The sequence below is a fragment of the Herpailurus yagouaroundi genome, unplaced genomic scaffold (genome assembly GCF_014898765.1).
Source record: "Herpailurus yagouaroundi ecotype Mexico unplaced genomic scaffold, PumYag 203, whole genome shotgun sequence".
In the NCBI taxonomy this organism is placed as follows: domain Eukaryota; kingdom Metazoa; phylum Chordata; class Mammalia; order Carnivora; family Felidae; genus Herpailurus; species Herpailurus yagouaroundi.
Genome location: NW_024412434.1, coordinates 12311996 through 12331616, shown reverse-complemented (window position 1 = coordinate 12331616; position 19621 = coordinate 12311996). Strand labels below are relative to the sequence as shown.

The following is a 19621-nucleotide window of genomic DNA, read 5'->3' as shown; positions in this document are numbered from 1 at the left end:
TGGACATGCCGATTAATGGGGCTCCAAGGGCTCATGGTCTGAATCTGATTTGATCTCTTTTTACGAGTAATTATGACTCAAGGGAAGACTCAATAGATGTATCTACAAGTATACGTATGTGTATGTCCATATTTTTCTCTGAGAAACAGTATCCTGTAATTTGTACCAATTTTCTCAAAAATGAACTTTTCCAGTTGGGCAAGCTTGGTTTAGTTGGCAAGAGAATGCATAAAAGCACTCACGTACCTCTACCGATTTGGTGGACACATAAAGAGTACGGTCACGCAGTTCATTTACGTATGCCTCTCCTGAAAGGTTGCTGCAGGGGATCTTGAAACTAAGTGTTCTTTTGAGAAGGAAAGAATCAAAATTAAAAACTAATTTTACTATTTTTATTACCTTATTAAGAAAAAATTTTAAATTATTATTTTATCTTACGGCTACTCCAGAAAGTTTCTCTGCCTTTCCACGGCCGAGGGTATAAGGATCAAGTAACAATAACTACTTCTTGGGCAAAAGAGATCATAGGAAGTCTGTTCCAAGGTCACTGTGACCTTAAAGCAAGCCAGAGCACAAGCAATCTCCACATTGCTCTTTCCATGGTCCCAAGCTCAGAAACCACAAATGACATCCCTTGAGTACAAAGCCAGAAGGGAAAAATATCCATTACTGCATCGTTATGACTTCTTTGACATTTCTCTCACCGATGCCTGAGAGGTCCACAGGATCCCAATCCATGGGATCCCAACAGCTAAGGGTGATAGAAAAGTCTGTGGGGCTACTTTGCTTCTCTCAGAGTTGATGTGACTAGCAGGACTCCAAAGCTGCCTAAAATTGAATTTGTGATTTCTTCGACTCCATAAATCATCAATGAATGAATGAGTGATTTAAAACACACTTAGTGAGAGTCTACCAGGTGTTTGGGTGGAAGCGACAGAGGCAGTTAAGAACGAGTTCTTGCCCGGAAGGAATTCACAGGGTGGTGATGGAGGTCAATGCAATAGATGGCTGTCATGTGGATGAAGCAGGAGCACAGGTCCAGTTGTGGGAATGTGGAGGAGAGGCTCAGGGAGGGACCTTGGGTGAGGGACCTCTGACTTGAATAAAAAGGGAATTGCAATGTGCAGCTAAGGCTACGATGGTAATGTTGCAATATTTAAGTGTATCACATCAACACATTGTATACCTTAAACCTACACAACGTTACATGTCGTTTTTACCTCAATTAACAAAAGAAGGGAATTGCCCATGTGTTAGTCAAGTGAAGTATTCTCAATCATCAGAGAAAAGCAAAACTTAGGAATACAGCAGGCATGGCTGTTTTTTGTAGTGAACTGTTCCATTTGATTATCCTCGTTTTTGTTTAATTTTTGTTAAGATTTTATTTTTCAAGTAGTGTCTACACTCAGTGTGGGGCATCAACCCACAACCCCAAGATCAAGAGTCTCACCCTCCATGGACTGAGCCAGCCAGGTGCCCCTGTTTAATTTTTCTTACCTTGACAACATAGCCTCTACTATTATGTACAGTGTTGTTTTTAGAAGCAAAAGCATCTCACCATGTGAATAGCTTAGATGTTGTAGGTCATAATGTACACCTAGTAAGTGCTTGCTCTGTCATCCACTCCTGGACTGGGCCTGACTTGCCAGGAAGAGATGCCATGGGGGGGTTATGAGAAATAAGCCCACTGACCCAATCAAAGAAAGGATGCAGAGACTTGGAGCACAGTGAGGCGAGGCTTTAATCAATGTTTTTGCAAGAGTGGGTGTCTGATGGACAGGCACACTGGGGCAGTTACAGCAGACCATTTATCTCCTAGTGTGCAAGTCCCTCCCCTGGTCCCTCATTGGCTGGGCACTACAGAGGTAAGTCCCTCCCCTGGTCCCTCATTGGCTGAACGCTACAGAGGTTACATACAGCCTTACCTGGATGTCGCCTGTGCCCATGTAAGGCAAAAAGTAGTCTGATTGGAACAAGTGTACATTTCCGGAGGTGAGGCAAAGACTTTCAGTGTTCTGTGTTCTTTGGTGCCTGCTTATTGCAAAGCCTGCAAAAATAAGGCCACAAATTGGAGAGGGGAAGAAGAAATAGGAAGTGAAGTGTCTAAGGGTTTGGGACTTCATTGTGGTGGTGGTGGGGGGGAAGGGGGTTCTCACATATTTTCAATAGGTTGTAAACCTATTAATTAGATAGCACAGCCTTTATTTGGTATTTCTGAAAAAGAATCATCTCCCTTACTTCTCACAGGGTGACAATGGACACTTCCTGTGCTCAGGAAGCACATCAGCTGGGAGACTCGGAGTGGCCATAGCCCTGAATTTCAGCGTGGAGTCAGCATGAAACCAAATGTACATTACGGCTGCGGTGATGAGAGCGAAGCTTTTACCATTTGTTTTGGACTCCCGCGCTGGTAAATAGTAGACGGCCGACAGTCGATTGACAGGAAGGAGGGTAGCTTTAGGATGAAGACATGGAAAATGGTGGCAAACTCTCAGAGATTCCCAGGACAAAGCGTTCTCCCTCCCCATTCCAACGAACTGACAATTTCCTATAAAAAATTTAGGAAATTTTTAAAATGTTTATTGATTTTTTATTTATTTGGGGAGAAAGAGAGAGCGTGCACGCACAGGTGAGCAGGGGAGGGGCAGAGAGGGAGGGAGAGAGAATCCCAAGCAGGCTCCGTGCTCTCATTGCAGAGCCCCACACGGGGCTCAATCCCACCAATGGTGAGATCGCGACCTGAGCTGAAATCAGGAATCGGACGCTTTACTGACTGGGCCGTCCAGGTGCCCCGGAAATTCTTTATTATTGAAAGGAAATAATGTAATTCAACACAAATTCATTGAGTGCTAGCTTTTGGACAGCTACTGTAATGAGTTGTGGGTTTACAACGGTGGAAAAAGACTTGTTTCTACCTCAAGTTGCTCACAATGTAGACAGACTCTTAGACAGGTGACCATGCCCACTGATTCCCCGACCAGACTGATCAAGTGCAGGCCCTGATTTTCCATCCCAGATCTACCCGGAACTGCCTGTCATGCCATCATTTTGTTTGCATTTCCTACCTCCAGATCCCAGTCGTAATTAATACTTTATCGATTTACCTTGCCACGTTCGTGGAATTGCTCAGCTACATGCAACCCCGGTTCTTTAATTTATAGAATCAGGCTCAGTCTCTAAACTACCTCTGTCCCTGAACCCCCACTCCTGCTCAGTATCTCTCCCCCTCCCCATGTTAACCTTGGCCCCTATTTATCCTCAGTCTTTGGTCTTGTCCTCATCCCCTACCACACCCTGCCCATCCAAAATCTCATTTACTCAAATGACTTACGTATATCCTGCCATTTTTGAACCCCTGTGGACTTCAGCAACATGGAGCTAAAATAAAAAAATGGAAAATCACTCATAAGAGTTGCATCCTGGGGGTCGTAACCCATTACATTTTTTTTTTTTTGATGTTTATTTATTTTTGAGAGAGACAGAGACAGAATGCGAGTGGGTTAGGGGCAGAGAGAGGGGGAGGCACAGAATCCAAAGCAGGCTCCAGGCTCCGAGCTGTCAGCACAGAGCCCGACGCGGGGCTGGAACTCACAAGCTGTGAGATCATGACCTGAGCCAAAGTCGGATGCTCAACCCACTGAACCACCCAGGCGCCCCACGGTGTAACCCATTAGTGGCCAATTGCAAAAAATCAAGTGAGGACGCTGAAAGAACTGAAGGGGGCAGTAGAGGAACAAGCATCCTTTCTGGTTCTGGTGCTGGAAGAAAAACCAATACAGGAATCCCAGCTTCATCCAATTTTCTCTCACCTTTGTGCTATTTTTCTTCATGTTTTCATTTCTCCCCCTTTTATCCCTAATTCATCTGTTTCTCTCTCTTTCTCATTTCCTTTTTGAGTCTTCCCAATTGCTTCTGAAGGCTTTGTGCAAGCAGAGACATAATTTCTAGTTGTTTTTTTTTTCCCCTATCCATCCCGAAATATTAAATTTGCCATCCTTTGCCTCTTTTTTTTTTTTATCCATTTTAAATCTTACGAAATAAATGGGCTCTAGGGAGTGTTAAAAAGCAAAAACAAAGGGCCCCAAATGGCATCACTCAGGTTACGGCTTAAGTCAGTAACCCAGGGCTTAAGGCTTAACCTAATTGCAGTTTCAACCCATCCCAGAAATGTAAGTCTTAACGGGTCAGTCAGGAATTTTCTGATACTCACCAGAGAGGTTTCTGTTTGTAGGCCTTCTCTGTCCCCCAGAGGAAGAGGAGATTATTTGCATACTAAGACCCTCTGCCCTTCCTCCTAAGGGAAGTGATCTTGCCGTAAACAATTCTTTCTTGTCTTTAGCTAATAACTCTCTTGCCTGACCCTCCTTCCTATAAAAACCTTCCATTTTTTTAAAGTTTATTTATTTATTTTTGAGAGAGAGCGAGAGAGAGCACAAGCATGTGTGTTTAAGGGGAAGAGAGAGAGGGAGAGAGAGAGAATCCCAGTCAGGCTCTGCACTGTCAGCATGGAACCCAATATGGGGCTTGAACTCACGAACTGTGAGGTCATGACCTGAGCTGAAATCAAGAGTCGGTCACTTAACTGATGGAGCCACCCAAACCTTCCATGTTGTACAGCTTCTCAGGGCTCCCCTCTGATTTGATATAAGGGATGCTGCCCTATTCATGAATTATTTAATAGAACCAATTAGGTCTTCAGAATTTTGCAGCTGAATTTTGTTTTTCAACAGAACTATTGCAATAAAGTATGTTCTGTATCGTCTTTAATACAAAACTTACAAAAATAATACTGGCTGTGTAAAATTAACAAATGTGATTTTAAGCAATTGCCTTTAGAACTTCTAGCCATTGGTTACATTACTTAAAGCGCTTTCTCAGGAGTATCCATCCACCTGTCCCTGAGGGTCAAACCTATTCTGCTACTTGTTTTTGTAAAGTTTTATTGGAACATTGCCATGCTCATTTGTTTACCTAGAATCTATGAACGCTTTTGCATGGCAACAGCAAAGTTGAGTGGCCCTGACGGACTGTAGGTCCTGCAGAACCTAAAATATTTACTTTCTGGTTTTTACAGTTTGTAGACCCTGCTCTAGGTGTCTGTATTAATTCACTGAGGCTAAATTATGCAGCAGTGGCAGATGGTTGGAAACCTCTATGGCTTACAGGGGCACCTGGGTGGTTCAGCTGGTTAAGCCTCCGATTTCGGCTCAGGTCATGATCTCACAGTCTGTGAGTTCGAGTCCCACATCCGGCTCTGTGCTGACAGCTCAAAGCCTGGAGCCTGCTTCAGATTCTGTGTCTCCCTCTCTGCCCCTCCCTCATTCTCTTTCTCTCTCTCTCTCTCAAGTAAAATAAACATTAAAAAAAAAACTTAAAAAAAAATTTCAGTGGTTTACAACAAAGGGCTAGTTTTTACTCACATGATGCAATCTTTGAAGGTGAGCTTTGATGTTTCACTCTGGGATTTGGGCTGAAGGAGCAACTCCCATATGGAATAGTGTTGACTTAGGAGAAAGGGAACAGAAAGAAAGTGTGGAATCATGATAGCTCCTAAAACTGATGCCGTAGCCTGGGTCTGAGGACCCAAAGAGGATCCTATGGGACCAACCAAGAAGGTCCTTGGCTTCACACAGGATAGAGATCAAATGTGAGCCAGCGGGAGGTGAGAGCAGAGTTTATTGAGGATGTAGAGAGAGTACAGATACAGATGGACCATCCAGGAGACTCAGAAAGGAAAAGGAGCATGAGTCTCATCTTTGCTTGGGGTCTTGGGTTTTTACTGGTGACTGTGGTCTGGTGCACCTGTCCACTCAGGCATCCAAGAACTGATCCGAACATGGACAGGGGCCAGGTGTCCTTCAGAGCTCACTCAACACCTGAAGCCGGGGGTGGGGGGGTGGGGTGGGGGTGGGGGGTGGGGGGCGGTTTTGATGTCAAGGTGTTTGCAGTCAGTGGTCTTGGAGAACGTTTATGGAGACCCTGCATAATCACTACCTAGATGTTATCTATCCTGCTGGAAGACTCCAAAGAAATCATTAACTCCTTGGCCATGTTTTACAAGGAGGACATACATTAAGGCCCACATGGACAAGCAGGGAAGGGACAGAGAGAGAGGGAGAGAGAGAGAATCCCAAACAGGCTCCATGCTGTCTGCGCAGAGCCAGACTCAGGGCTGGAACTCATGAACTCATGAGATCGTGACCTGAGCTGAAATCAAGAGTTGGAGGCTTAACCGACTGAGCCACCCAGGCGCTCCTACTTCAAGCACCCTCAAAAGGGACATGACTCAGGGTGTCCAGGCTTTCCTCGATCCCTGAGTTCTCTTCTCCATTCAGTTCTGAACATACCCTCTTTTGTCCCAGCTCTAACGGAACTAAACATGAGTTCACTCCCTGGTGAGTTACAGACAGACTGCACCAGGTGGGGTTGTCACACAAAGGAAACTTTATCTGTAGAAGATAAGGAGGTCATGGGGAATAACTTCCAAAGCCATGACTCCTAGAGTGGGTGTGACTGGGTTTCTTTCATTTTGGGTTAGGAGGAATATTCAGGAAGGGGAGTTTTGACATCACATATGAAGGCGGGCATAAGGTTGCACAGGTGTACTTAAAAAACATGCCTCTACTCATATCATATGTTATGTCAGAGAAGCTTGTGCTCCTGCGTGGGTGGAGATTGTAACACTATAATGAGGTAGAGGTCGCTGTCCGACAACCTGTGGTCTATCTGGCAGGTATGAGTCAGTGGTTGAGCTCAACCTGGTGTAGCAACTCCAGAGCTCTTCCTGTTTGCATCTAAAAGATAAGGTTCAGGGTACCTGGGTGGCTCAGTCAGTTAAGCGTCCAACTTGGGCTCAGGTCACGATCTTGTAGGTTGTGAGTTCAAGCCCGCATGGGGCTCTCTACTGTCCTTGCAGGCCTGCTTGGAATTCTCCATCTCCCTCGCTCTCTGCCCCTCCCCCACTCGCTCGCTCACTCTCCCTCAAAAATAAGTAAACATAAAAAAAAATTTTTTTTTTAAGTTAAAGTTAACATTCCCGTGAAGAAGGCAGGTCAGTGATGGTCTTGCTGGTGGACAGCTTTAACCTCATCAACCCTGTGGGGCACGATTTCACAATCACCTACCTCTCCCCAATCCCTGACACTCCAACTGTGCTCTTTGAAATTCACTCTGTTCACTTCTCTATCTCTGCAAATTCTTCTCTAAACCATCCCCTTCATCTTCTTGCTCTGAATGAAACCTAGCTCTTCCCTGAGGCCACTGCTGCCTCAGCAGATCTTTCAAAGGACGTGCTTTTCTTGCCTACACCCTGGCTCCCTTTGGACACAGCGGGTGGAAGGATATCCTCCTTTTCCCCACACTGCCACTTCCAGGCCTTTCTCCTCCCCTCCGCCTTAATACTTTCAGCCCCGAATCTCCTATCAAGAGACATTGCCAGGGGGCTTGGGTGGCTCAGTCGGTTAACCATCTATCTGACTTTGGCTCGGGTCATGATCTCGCGGTTGTTGAGTTTGAGCCCCACATAGGGCTCTGTACTGTCAGCACAGAGCCGGCTTCAGATCCTCTATCCCCCTCTCTCTGCCCTTCCCTCACTCACTCTCTCTCTCTCTCAAAAATAAACAAACAAAAAAAATTATCAAAAAAAAAAAAAAAAAAAAAGACAGACATTGCCACCCACTGCCGCTCCTTGTTGCAGACCGTGGGTCATTCCTGCTCATTCCTTGAGGACATTAGCTCCTGACACACTAACTCCTTTAAGGACAGTCCTGTCATCATTCTTGTGACATAAATGTCTATGCTTTTAACTCCTTGATCTCCCAGTTTGTTACCTCCCCTCATGGAATGGCCTTGGGTCCAACCCTTCCTCATCACGTTCCCCTTGTTCATTGTCTTGATCTTCTTGTTACCAGTGATAACATTCCAAAGTTCCCATTGTAAGCAGCCCCACTCTCTAACCATCATCTTGTATCTGTCTAACTCATTTCCTCTGGGATTCTTTTTTTTTTTTTTAATGTTTATTTTTGAGAGACAGAACGTGAGCAGGGGAGGGGCAGAGAGAGAGAATCCAAAGTAGGGCTCCAGTCCTGAGCTGTCAGTCCAGAGCCTGACGTGGGACTCTTGAACCCACAGACCGCAAGGTGATGACCTGAGCTGAAGTCAGACGCTTAACTGAATGAGCCACCCAGGCGCCCCAAGGTTTTGGGATTCTAACTCCAATAATGGTTGGACCCCATTGGGACCTCCAATACCACTTTTGCTCTGTCCCACTCTGCCCGGCTGAGGATCTGTGGTCCATCATGCACACAACATCCATTGCATTGTTCCCCCTGGTGAAAAGTTCAACTCTTCACCCATTGCAGCTGGACAGGGCTTGAGAAAAACATGCTTGTTAAATTCATGGACTATTTTAGTCCATTCTAGCTGCTAAAACAAAATACCACAGACGGGGTGGCATATAAACAACAGAAATTTATTTTTTACAGTTCTAGAGGCTGGAGGGTCTGAGATCAAGGCACCAACATGGTCATTCTGGTGAGAGCCCTCTCCCTGGCTCATACCTGGTGCCTTCTGGCTGTATCCTCACATGGTAGAAGGAGACCAGGAGCTCTCTGGGGTCTCTTTTATAAGACTGCTAAGTCCGTGAGAGCTCCGCCCCCATTACCTAAGCACTTCTCCAAAGCCCCACATCCTAATACTATCACATCAGACACTGGGATTTCAACCTATGAATTTTGGGGACATTTATACATGGCATGAATCTTAAGTGAGGTCCTAGAGCTATAGGTCATGACTACCATAATTATGTAGTCTGTTTCCTTTCCAGCTGTTCTAGATAAATCTTCCACACTTTCTCCTTTCCCTTCAAACTCTCAACATCTTCTCCCTCTCAGCTGGATGACATAGTATTTTACTGAGTAAATGGGAGCAAAGAGAAGATTCTTTCCACACGTTCCCCCTTCCATCTGATCCCTTGTAGTCCTCTTGGTCCTGTGGAAGAACTGACTTCGTTTCTATCTCAAGTCACATCTCACGCCCCCCTCTGGTGTAGTAGATCCTTTCCTTCCTACCTAATTAAGGACTCTGTTCCAATATCTGTCTGGATTCTTGTTTAATATATTAATACTATCAGCAAACAAACATGCTGTTGTTTTTTCCATCTTAAAGTGCCTCTCTTGACCCCACGTATCCTTCCGGGTACTGCCACATTCTTCTGTACCTCTCAGAAGAGTTGTCTCTAGTCATTCCCTCCTTTTCCTGTCCTTCACCCCTCTGCAATTCGGCTTCCATTCCTCTCCCCCACCAACTCACTAACAAGGCTTTCACATTGTATTCCAATGGCCTGTTGTGTGTCTTCATCTGAATTTACTTCCCAGCAGCATTTGATAAGCCGATCTCTTTCTCCTTAAAGTATATTATTTCACCTTCCAAGACACTGTAGGTTCCTTGTTTTCTTTCTACCTTGTTGGCTGGTGCTTCTCAGTCTTCTTCGCTTGTCCCTCCCCTCCCTCCGGGTTGCTATTACAGTACTTCTGCGATTCTCCATCATTCATTTTCTCTTCTCTAACTAACTATGCTTCTTCCTGAGGGAGACTATTCAGTCCCATGAGTTTAAATGCCCCAATTATGTCCACACCCTGGACCTCTGCCTTGTTTTCCAGACTTATAATCCAGTTGTCCACTTGAGGTTTCCATTTGGATGTCTCACAGGCAGCTCAAACTTAGTACGTCCGACATCAGACTCTTGATAATAGCTGGCATGTGGCTGTTTTGAAAATCAAGTGAAACAATACATATACTGCATTTGGATTTTTACCTATTATTATAATTGCATGGAATAGGTATTCAATAAATATTTGTTAAATAAATAAATATTACAGTAAATCACCAGGGTAATAATATGCTGTCTTAAGGAGTCAGCAATAATAAGTATATGTTGATGATAAAGAGAATGAGTAATACTGTTTATTTTAGTGTCTACTATGTACCAGGCACAGTTATAGGCACTGAGACTATAACAGGGAAAAATACAGACAAAATTATTTTTCTTTCAAAGTTTACAATCTAGAGGGTGAAAGGGGAAGGAGACAAATAGACGAACAAACATACATACTATGTCAGATGGTGATAAATGCAATGGAAAAAAATAAGGTAGAGGAGAGAGATTAAGAGTGCTCAGGTTTGGTAGGGGAGGCTCTTTCAGGCAGCACTGTGTATTAGTAAATTATTGCTATTGCCATGCAACAAACCTCTCCTAGACTTGAAACAGTAATATACTCTTCGCTCACACGGTTTCTGTGGGTAAGGAATTTCAGAGCACCTTAGCCTGGTGGTTCTGGCTCAGAGCCTCTTATAAGTGGGCAGTCAAGATGTCGGCTGAGGCTTCAGCCATCTGAAAGTGTGAGTAGGTCTGGAGCTGGTTCCATCACAGGCTGGTGAGCTGATTCTGGCCTTTGGCAGGAGGCCTCAGTTCCTTGCCGTGCGGACCTTTCCATCGGGGTGCTTCATGGCCTCAGCACATGGCAGTTTGCTTCCCTTGGAGATGATCCCAAACACATCAAAGTATCAGCTCAATGTTTTTTATAAGCTGGTGTCCAAATCATGCATGTAGTTTCCACAATATTCTGTTGGTCACACAGGTCAGTCAGGTTCAGTGTGGGAGGGGACCACACAAGGGTATTAGTACTAGGAGGTGAGGCTCACGGGCAGCCATCACAGAGGCTGGCTACCACAGGGCTGCATGGTCTCTCACTCTCCTTCATGCTCATTTCATCTCCAGAATTATAAGGGATAATAGTAATGTGTGTAAATCACCAATTTGGGGACAGTTCCCACAGCAGATGATGGGAAGTCAGGGACAGATACTCTGAAAAGATAACATTCCACCAGGGGGTTGGCCATGTGAGGGAAGGGGTGTCCAGGCAACAGAAAAGAAATAATTGAGAGGCCCCGAAATAGGAGCATGCTTGGCGAATTGGAAGAATAGCAAGGTGGGTGGTGATGAATCGAAGGAAGAGAGCCAGGGCAATGTCGGTGATGAAGGCAGAGAGGTGGGGCCAGATAATGTTGGGGTTTAGAAATAATCATAACAACTTCCAATTTGGGGCACCTGGATGGCTTAGTCGGTCAAGCATCTGACTCTTGATCTCAACTCAGGTCTTGCTCTCAAGGTTGTGAGTTGAAGCCCCATGTTGGGCTCCATGCTGGGCATGAGGCCTACCTCAAACAAACAAACAAACCAACCCAAGAAAGTTTCCACTGTACTTTGAGACTTACCTTGAGAAGTCATTGAAAGGACTTATCTAACCATTGGAATGACATAATTTATTAGACTTATATTTGAAATGTCTCAGTCTGGTTGTTCTGTGGAGAAAAAAAAAAAAAAACTGTAGGGAGGCATGAGTGGAAGAAAAAGAGCAGTGAAGAGATTGCTTTTATATAGTCCAGGGGATAAACTGGGGGTGATAGAGACTGATAGAATTCTAGAAATGGATTGAAACTACAGTCACCAAGATCTACTTATAGATTGGATGTGAGCTGCAATGACGGCAAAAAATACACTGAGAACGATTTGTAAGGCTTGGCCCAAACAACGAAATGAGCCAAGTTGGTATTTACTAAGATGGGGAGGAGAATGAGGAGGATTCGTGGCTTGTTTTGGGGGGAGGGCTAATGTTCTGTTTGGAAAGCTTAAGTTAATTTCCAAGGGGAAATGTAGGTTAGATAGGTATGTCTGGGGTTCAGAGTTTGACTAGACGTATAAATCGATGAGCCATGAACATTTAGATGGTATTTAGAGCCAGCAGGCTGAGATCATCACAGGACTGATAGGTAGAGGGGTATCTAGGTGGGTCAGTCAGCTAAACGTGCGACTCGTAATTTCAGCTCAGGTCATGATCTCACCATTTGTGAGACGGAGCCCTGTGTTGGGCTCTGTGCTGACAGCATGAAGCCTGCTTGGGATTTTCTCTCTCCCTCTCTCTCTGCCCCTCCCCTGCCCATGCTCTCTTTCTCTCAAAATAAATAAACACTAAAAAAACAAAAAGGGGTGGGACACCTGGGTGGCTCAGTCATTTGGGCATCCAACTTCAGCTCAGGTCATGATCTCACGGCTCATGGGTTCGAGTCCCGCATCAGGCTCTGTGCTGATGGCTCAGAGCCTGAACCCTGCTTCAGATTATGTGTCTCCTCTCTCTGCCCCTCCCTTGCTCTCTCTTTCTCTCTCTCTCTCTCTCTCTCTCCCTCTCTCAAAAATAAATAAACATTAAAAAAAAGTGGTAGGTAGAGAAGAGGTTCAAGAAGAAAGCCCTAGGACATTGTAGCATTTGTAAGTTGGCAAGAAGAGGATCCATCAAAGAGGCTGAGACTAAGGGGCCAAGGATGAAGACGGAGAGCAAGAGTGTGTTGTCCAGAAACCGAGAGAAGAAATATTTCAAGGAGGAAATGAGGTTATATGTGTCAAATCCTGCTGATAATGAAGAGAAAGAATAAAAACTGATGACTGGATTTGATCATTTAGAAGTCATGGGTGACTTTGAGGGAAGCAGAGAAGTGGTATAGTACCTAGACAGAAATGTGGGGACCACAGAGACATTTTAAGATGGAAGCATGTGTAAATGCTGATGGAGAAGATTCTGTAGAGAAAGAAAAGTTGACGACGCAGGAGAAAGGAGATATTTGCAGAACTGAAATTGTTGAGTAGGAAAGAGGGGGTGAGATCTAATGCACAAGGACCAAGTTCATTGTTTCAAAAGCGAAGACAAGGAATATGGCTACAGCTACAAAAAGTTAGTAGATTTGTGGACAGGGATCGCATTTTGTCTCATTGAAATAAGAAGCACTCAGCTGATCTTGCAGAGGGTAAGGGGTTTGGGAGGTTTGAGAAGACAGAAGGTGTGGAATAATTGTTTAGGAGAGCACACTTGCTAAAAGCGCACAACTGGCAGGCAGTGTTGAGGGTCAACCTGTCGCTTGTGGTCGTGATTTTGCAGAAAGAGCAGTCGGCATGACTGTGTCTTCCTTAGTTGCACAGGTGCAGGTGAGGAGTGGAGAGAGAGAGAGTCAGATGTGGTCAAGGATGGAGTTTTTCAGGTAGTTATGAGTGAAGGAGTAATGAATATGGTGTTGGGGGTGTTTGGCAAGGGGCGCTTACCATGTCGATCACGGAATTTGAGCCGAGTGTGAAGAAAAGTGAGGCTGTGAGAGGGGGAACGAACAATGGAAATGATGTGCCAATAGAGTCAAACACTGCTGGAGTTGGGGTGTGGGAGAGCGAGCCGGTGGGAGGTAGGTGGGGTGTCTGAAAGTGGGGTTTTAGATGAGATGCCCTTGTTGGTAGTGATTGGGACTAGGGGCCGAGCACGGAGAGGGTTGTGGCCGAGGTGAGCTGGAACCAGATCCTTGCTGGTGACGAGTCAAAGCTTCGTAGGCTGATGAGTTAAATGTAACTTCCATATGGAGTATCCCCAAGAATCCCCAAGAATCCCCAAGAATGCTCTTGTTGACGGCTCTAAAACCTTGAGTAAATGGAAGGCAGTGACTATGAGTTCTGTGACAACAATAATTAAAGGTTGCCAGGTACCTTCTAATGCTAATTTTATGAGCTTGGCTATTTCATTCAATCAGTATAGGTCTCAGTATACTTGTGCAAAAATAGGAAAGTCGGTCTATGTCATCTCCAAATTCCCCCTGTTCTAGGATTCAACAACAGATTTTAAAAACGTATGTAACCATCTTGGAAGACTCTTCTGTTAACTGGAGAACAGCTGACCTGTATTTCCAGCTTTCCGACCATATAAGGAAATCTATTTACTTCAGGTTGTAATGTATGATCTTGCTAATTTGCAAGGGCATTTTCTTATGGCTAGCAAGTTAAACAAGGGTCTTGTTAGGTTGAAAGAGGTAGAAGGTCAGGGAGGGAGGGAGAGACAAAATTCAATTCTACAAGTGTTTATTAAGTACCAACCCGGCGAATTTGGAATTAACGTTGTTGGAGGTTTTACCATTAGAGAGAAAATTGCATGACTGTTAGTTTATGAAATGAGTCAACAGGGAGTCTTCGGCCCCAGAAATCTAATTGAGTGAACATCCCCACGTATTATCAGAGAGGATTCCCTCACTCCTCAGTTCTCCCTTGACCTTGCCGTCATCCTGCTATTAAAGCACTTTCTCATCGCAAAGTCGTAATTTGGTTTCTTCTCTATCATCCTGTCTGGAATTGGAAGTCCGGGAGGGAAGGATTGTTTGTTATCTTAAAAGCTTAGAATCGCAGTGCCTGATACACTGATCACTTGATAAATGGCTCATCAATTCAGGATTGAATGATAGATTGAGTGTATGAATGGAAGCAGGAGCCATGCATTTATTTGCTTCAGTGTCTGTTAAAAAATGACCATCTGACAGGTTGTTGTTCACCGTACAGCTTAGGAGTTTGTTGTAGATATTTAAAGTATGCATCGGGGGGCACCTGGGTGGCTCAGTCGGTTGAGTGCCCAACTCTGGATTGTGGCTCAGGTCATGGTCTCACAGTTTGTGAGTTCAAGCCCCATGTCAGGCTTTGTGCTGACAGCATGGAGCCTGCTTGGGATTCTCTCTCTCTCTCTCTCTCTCTCTCTGCCCCTCCCCTGCTCTTATTCTCTCTCTCTCTCTCAATAAATAAATAAATAAACATTTACAAAAAAGTATACGCTGGAACGAGAATGTGAGGAATCACATGACGAGGCTGAGAGGGTGGTTGGCTTTTGCTAAATGGCATCCCTTTTTCACTCTGGGATTTTGATGAATCTCATACGTGTGTCTGGCAATATCTTCCTTCCTCGTTCACACGCCTTCTGATTTCAACTTGCGTTACCCCATCAAAGCATTTCTAATAATCTAGGTCTTTTAGAAACTCTGGAGCCCAGAATCCTCGAAAGACCTAAAGGAAGAGTTTTGAGAAACTAGGCTCTCTCTTGGCCTTTTCTTTCTCTGTAGGGGGCTCTGGCCATGATCTCCTGCAACGGACTTTGGTGAGTCAGGGCACACGGGGAATGGGGGGAGACTCACTGTTTCCTTATTTCTAACGGATAAAGTGTTATTTTTTTTTATTGTATCGTATTTCTTTTTTTAAAAAAAAATGTTTATTTTTGAGAGAGAGAGAGAGGGAGATTGAGAGTGCATGAGTGGGGGAAATGGAGAGAGAGAGTGGGACAGAGGATCCAAATCGGGCTGCATGCAGACAGCAGTGAGCCGGATTCGGGGCTCGAGCGCACGAACCCTGAGATCACACCCTGAGCTGAATGCAGTTGGACGGTCAACCGACGGAGCCACCCAGGGGCCCCAATTTTATTGCATTTCTAACTGGACGCTGAGCCATTTGCCCTAGCCCCGGAAATGATCAGTGAAACTCCGACGTGAACTCTGAGCTGGCGCTTGGTTTTTCAAGAAGGCTCTCTGCTGACAAGCCAGGCCTGTCCTCCATGCCCGGGATGGGTGAGGTGGCCTCTGTTACATGGAGTTGGGATTCACCCCGGGATGAAATCATTCATGGTCTCGCCTTTGCCTGTAGTCAGCTAAGAGACTCTGGCAAGTGGCTTCCCTCTGGGGACCTCGTTCTCTCTTCTCACCTGTAAGATCAAGGGTTGACTCAAGAGGACCGGGATGATCTTTTGCAATTCTCACTTCCGGAATGCTGTGGACTTTTTCTTTTCCCCCCACACCGGTCGTGGTTGTTGGCTCTGAGGGACCTCTGCCTAGACACTCCCTTCTTGAGATCACGTTTCAGTTGTAAATCTTCTCCAGGCTCCACTTCAGTCCTCCCATTTGTATCTCTCACGTCATTGTTTTCTCGGTCACATCTACTCTGGGTTGGTTTGCAAGCCTTCTGGCAAAATTGAACTCCACTCGGCATACGCTTATTGAGGTATTAATCCGAGCCACGCACCGGGGACCCAGAACAGGACCAGCTCTGTCCCCCCCCCCCCCCCCCCGGGCTCTCACAGCTTGGCAGAAATAATGCCAGTTAGCTTCTGTGCTGTGGGTTCCATTTTAAAGATCTTAGGTGCTCACGAACATTACCTGTCTCCCCTGCCCTGCAAATTTTATTCATGAATTGCCAAAAGGCTATCAAGAAGTTACCCGGAGTATCAGTGAATGCAAATGGCGGTGAACATTTTTCTCTGCTCTTTTGGAGCAAAGGCAATATGCACCTTCCACCTGGTGTTAATTTAGCTGGACTATTCCGCCCCGCAGGACTGTTACCTTACTATGACTCTAGTTTTTAACAAAGGGAAAACATTCAGTAAAGAGGACAGTGTTTACAATTCTGAGGGCTTGGGGTTGAAAGGAAAGCAGTGGCTGCGAGCTGTGTGGAGCCCTGGGGCCCACCCGGCCTTGAGGGAGGGAGGTCACCCCCGCGAGCGAGAGGCGCAGTAGCTCCCCCTAAGGGTGATGCTACTGAGTTGCTTTGCTGACATACTGTTTGCCCATTAAGGGTGTTTAAAACGCAAACTCTTAGCTCCAGTTTTGCTCCAAGAGAATAAACTCTTTAGGACCAAGGGAATCTGTCCATTCCCACCCTCGGCAAGAGCTGGGCCAGACTCGAGGCCCGGAAATGGCAACTTCCTAAGTTTCCACGGTGAGGGTCGTTTTGTGACGTCACAGTCACAGAGTCTCCAATTGTCACATACTTCCTGTAAGCACGATTATACTTCCAAGGAAAGAGTCCAGTGAGTTTTGAACGTCCTCACCTCTGCTTGCTCCTCTCCATTTTCTTTAATATTAGGGAATGGAGAACATTGTATTTTATACACTTTATAGCTGAAATTTGGTTACTCCTTGTTGATTTTTGGTAGGTTTATTGTCTGATTATTAATTACTGTTGACATTTCTCATTAATGAATGGCTATCCGGAAAAAAATTATATCAGTTTCGTATAGGATTTGTAAAACACTAAAAAACATGCTTGTTCTTAAAGGCTATTTAATTAGAAAAAACAATGCATTATGGGGTGCCTGGGTGGCTCAGTTGGTTAAGCCTCTGACTCTTGATTTCGGCTCAGGTCATGATCTTAGGGATCTGTGGGTTCAAGCCCCGAATCTGGCTCTGTGCTGACAGTATGGAGCCTGCTTAGGATTCTCTCTCTCTCTCTCTCTCTGTCCCTCTCCTGCTTGTGCTCTCTCTCTCTCAAAGCAAATAAATAAACTTTAAAAAAATTAAAAAAGAAGAGAATGCATTTTAGGAAACACATCTTTTTAATGTAATTTATCCCTTCTTTTACTACAATTTCTACCCTCTTATTTCCTCTCCTGAGTTGTTAGCTCTTTGAAGTAGAACATTATTTGGTTCACTTTTGTGTTCTTTCTAATTCTAAATGCCTATCACAAAGGAAGAATATGATGAATCTCGGTGAAATGTCATGGATTTTATTACTTATTTACTCCTTTTAAAGAGAGAGAGGGCACAAGTGAGTGAGGGGCAGAGAGAGAGAGAGGGAGGGAGGGAGAGAGGGAGAGAGAAAGAGAGAGAGAGAGAAGCGGGGCTCACCCAGGGCTCGTGTTTTTACCCGAAGCTGGGCTGGTGCTCACCCGATGTGGGACTTGAACTCACCACTGTGAGATCATAACTTGAGCCGAAGTCAGATGCTTATCGACTGAGCCACCCGGGCTCCCTAATGTCGTGGATTTTAGAAAAACGCCGATATGAGCGATGAAGCACATCACTGACCCATTTGTTACCTGACAAGAGAAGACAAGCGACTTGCCCACGGTCATGCAGCTAACAAGCAGGAGGGCCTGGATTCAAACTTAAGCAATTTGGTTCCAGAGTTCCCCATATACAGTCAGGTCTATGAAATAGTGTATATCCCTTCCGCCCTCCTGCTGCAGCTGATACTGTCTTCCTTCCCTTCAAGAGCCCTGGGTTTTACACGGGTGTCCGTACCTCCTGCATGCAGCTCATTTACTAGGGGGCAGTTGATTTCACTTCCGGTTACTGAGATGGGGCATGTAGCTTGGGCCTAAAGTGACAATTGGGGTCCCCTTCTGTGGCCTGACTTACTGCATCAGGGGTGGGCAGTAAGCCTGCAGACCATGTCTGCTGAGGCATTTCTGGGAGGGAAGTGTCCTCTGTCTTCTGGAAGAATTTTGGATGACCATTTTTTTTCTCTTTCCTTAGATATGAATGGGAGCAGGCAGCTGTGGATGGCCAAAGCAGGGCCACTGGAAGTAAAGCTGGCATTGACAAGGGCAGACAGGTGCAGAAGGAAACCTGGTTTTGGATGACATTGGTGAGTAACTGAGTCAAACCACCCTTGAAGCCAACCCTACCTCTAAGCAGTCAGTCATGATAGCCATTCATCTCTTACTGTTTCAGCTACTTTGAGTTTTTTGTTTGTTTGTTCTGTTTTTTGTTTGCTTGTTTTTGGGTTTTTTTGACAGAGAGAGAGAAAGAGAGAGAGAGAGAGCAAGCATGGGGGGTGGCAGAGAGAGAGGGAGAGAGAAAGAATCCCAAGCTGACAGCATGGAGCCAGATGTGGGGCTCCAACCCATGAACCGTGAGATCATGACCTGAGCCGAAGTCAAGGGTCTGATGCTCCACTGACTGACTGAGCCACCCAGGCATCTAAACACAATTTTTTTTTTTAATCACTCAGTGGAAACTATTCATGGCCATAATTTGGGAAGGTAAGATTTCGTGCCTTTCTCAAGAAGCTAACTGTTCAGAACCTTGACCAAGTAGAGTTGTTAAACTTGGAAAGAAGTAATTAGATCTCAGTATTTAAGAGCTGTGTGATAACTAGTTCATGTTATATTTACAACTCTATATTCGAATACAACCTAAATGTCAGGTGCCTGAGTACGAATATAAAAATATCAGAACCTGCTGTTACTGCAGCTGAACCTAAATTATCTCCTTTAGGGAAAATCAATACTTCTCTTTTAAGCCAAGCTCAGATTCCCACATGTACTTCCAAATGACAAGTAATAAATGGCCAAGGAAAATATTTTTTAAAAATACCTCTACAGAGGTAAAAATTATGAAAAAATGCTACTTGCCTCTTATGAGAATTAGGAAAATCCTCCCTTAACTCCTCTCATACGGAGGATTTTACTTCTCCCCTAAAGTAGAGTCCACTAAATAACTTCTGGAATGGAAGTTTTGATTGTTGGTGAATATAAGGACAAGTAATTCAAGGAAAAAGACAAATAATCTAAAGATAAAACCAGTATCTTGAAAGAACGTTTCTTTAAAATTTCAGTGGTTCTAAATTTTAAAATATTTTTGTAATGTTTACTTATTTGTCTGTGTGTGTGTGTGTGTGTGTGAGAGAGAGAGAGAGAGAGAGAGAGAGAAAGAGAGAGAGGCAGACCAGGCTCTGAGCTGTCAGCACGGAGGCTGATATGAGGCTTGACCTCACGAACCGCGAGATCATGACCTGAGCTGAAGTCAGACACTTAACTGACTGAGCCACCCAGGCACCTCTCAGTGGTTCTAAATTTTAAACTAGAAGGGAAGGGCTTCTGTTGGTACTAAGCTAGCCTAGAGAACTATCTTTAAGAATAAATACCGATTTGGGGCGCCTGGGTGGCGCAGTCGGTTAAGCGTCCGACTTCAGCCAGGTCACGATCTCGCGGTCCATGAGTTC

The 19621-nt window shown here is 44.9% G+C and overlaps 1 long non-coding RNA gene across 4 annotated transcripts in view; it reads left to right on the top strand.

Annotated features, from left to right (window-relative positions):
* The first annotated feature begins 2254 nt into the window (after positions 1 to 2254).
* Positions 2255 to 19621, top strand: part of LOC121014713 (uncharacterized) — a 53091-nt gene continuing 35724 nt past the window's right edge. For 3 of the 4 annotated variants that reach the window (XR_005783386.1, XR_005783384.1, XR_005783387.1), the window contains exons 1-2: positions 2255 to 2410; positions 18151 to 18262. This is a non-coding gene — a long non-coding RNA (uncharacterized LOC121014713). Of the gene's footprint in view, positions 2411 to 16715; positions 16826 to 18150; positions 18263 to 19621 lie in introns of those variants that run through there. The other variant, XR_005783385.1, reaches the window with a different exon arrangement.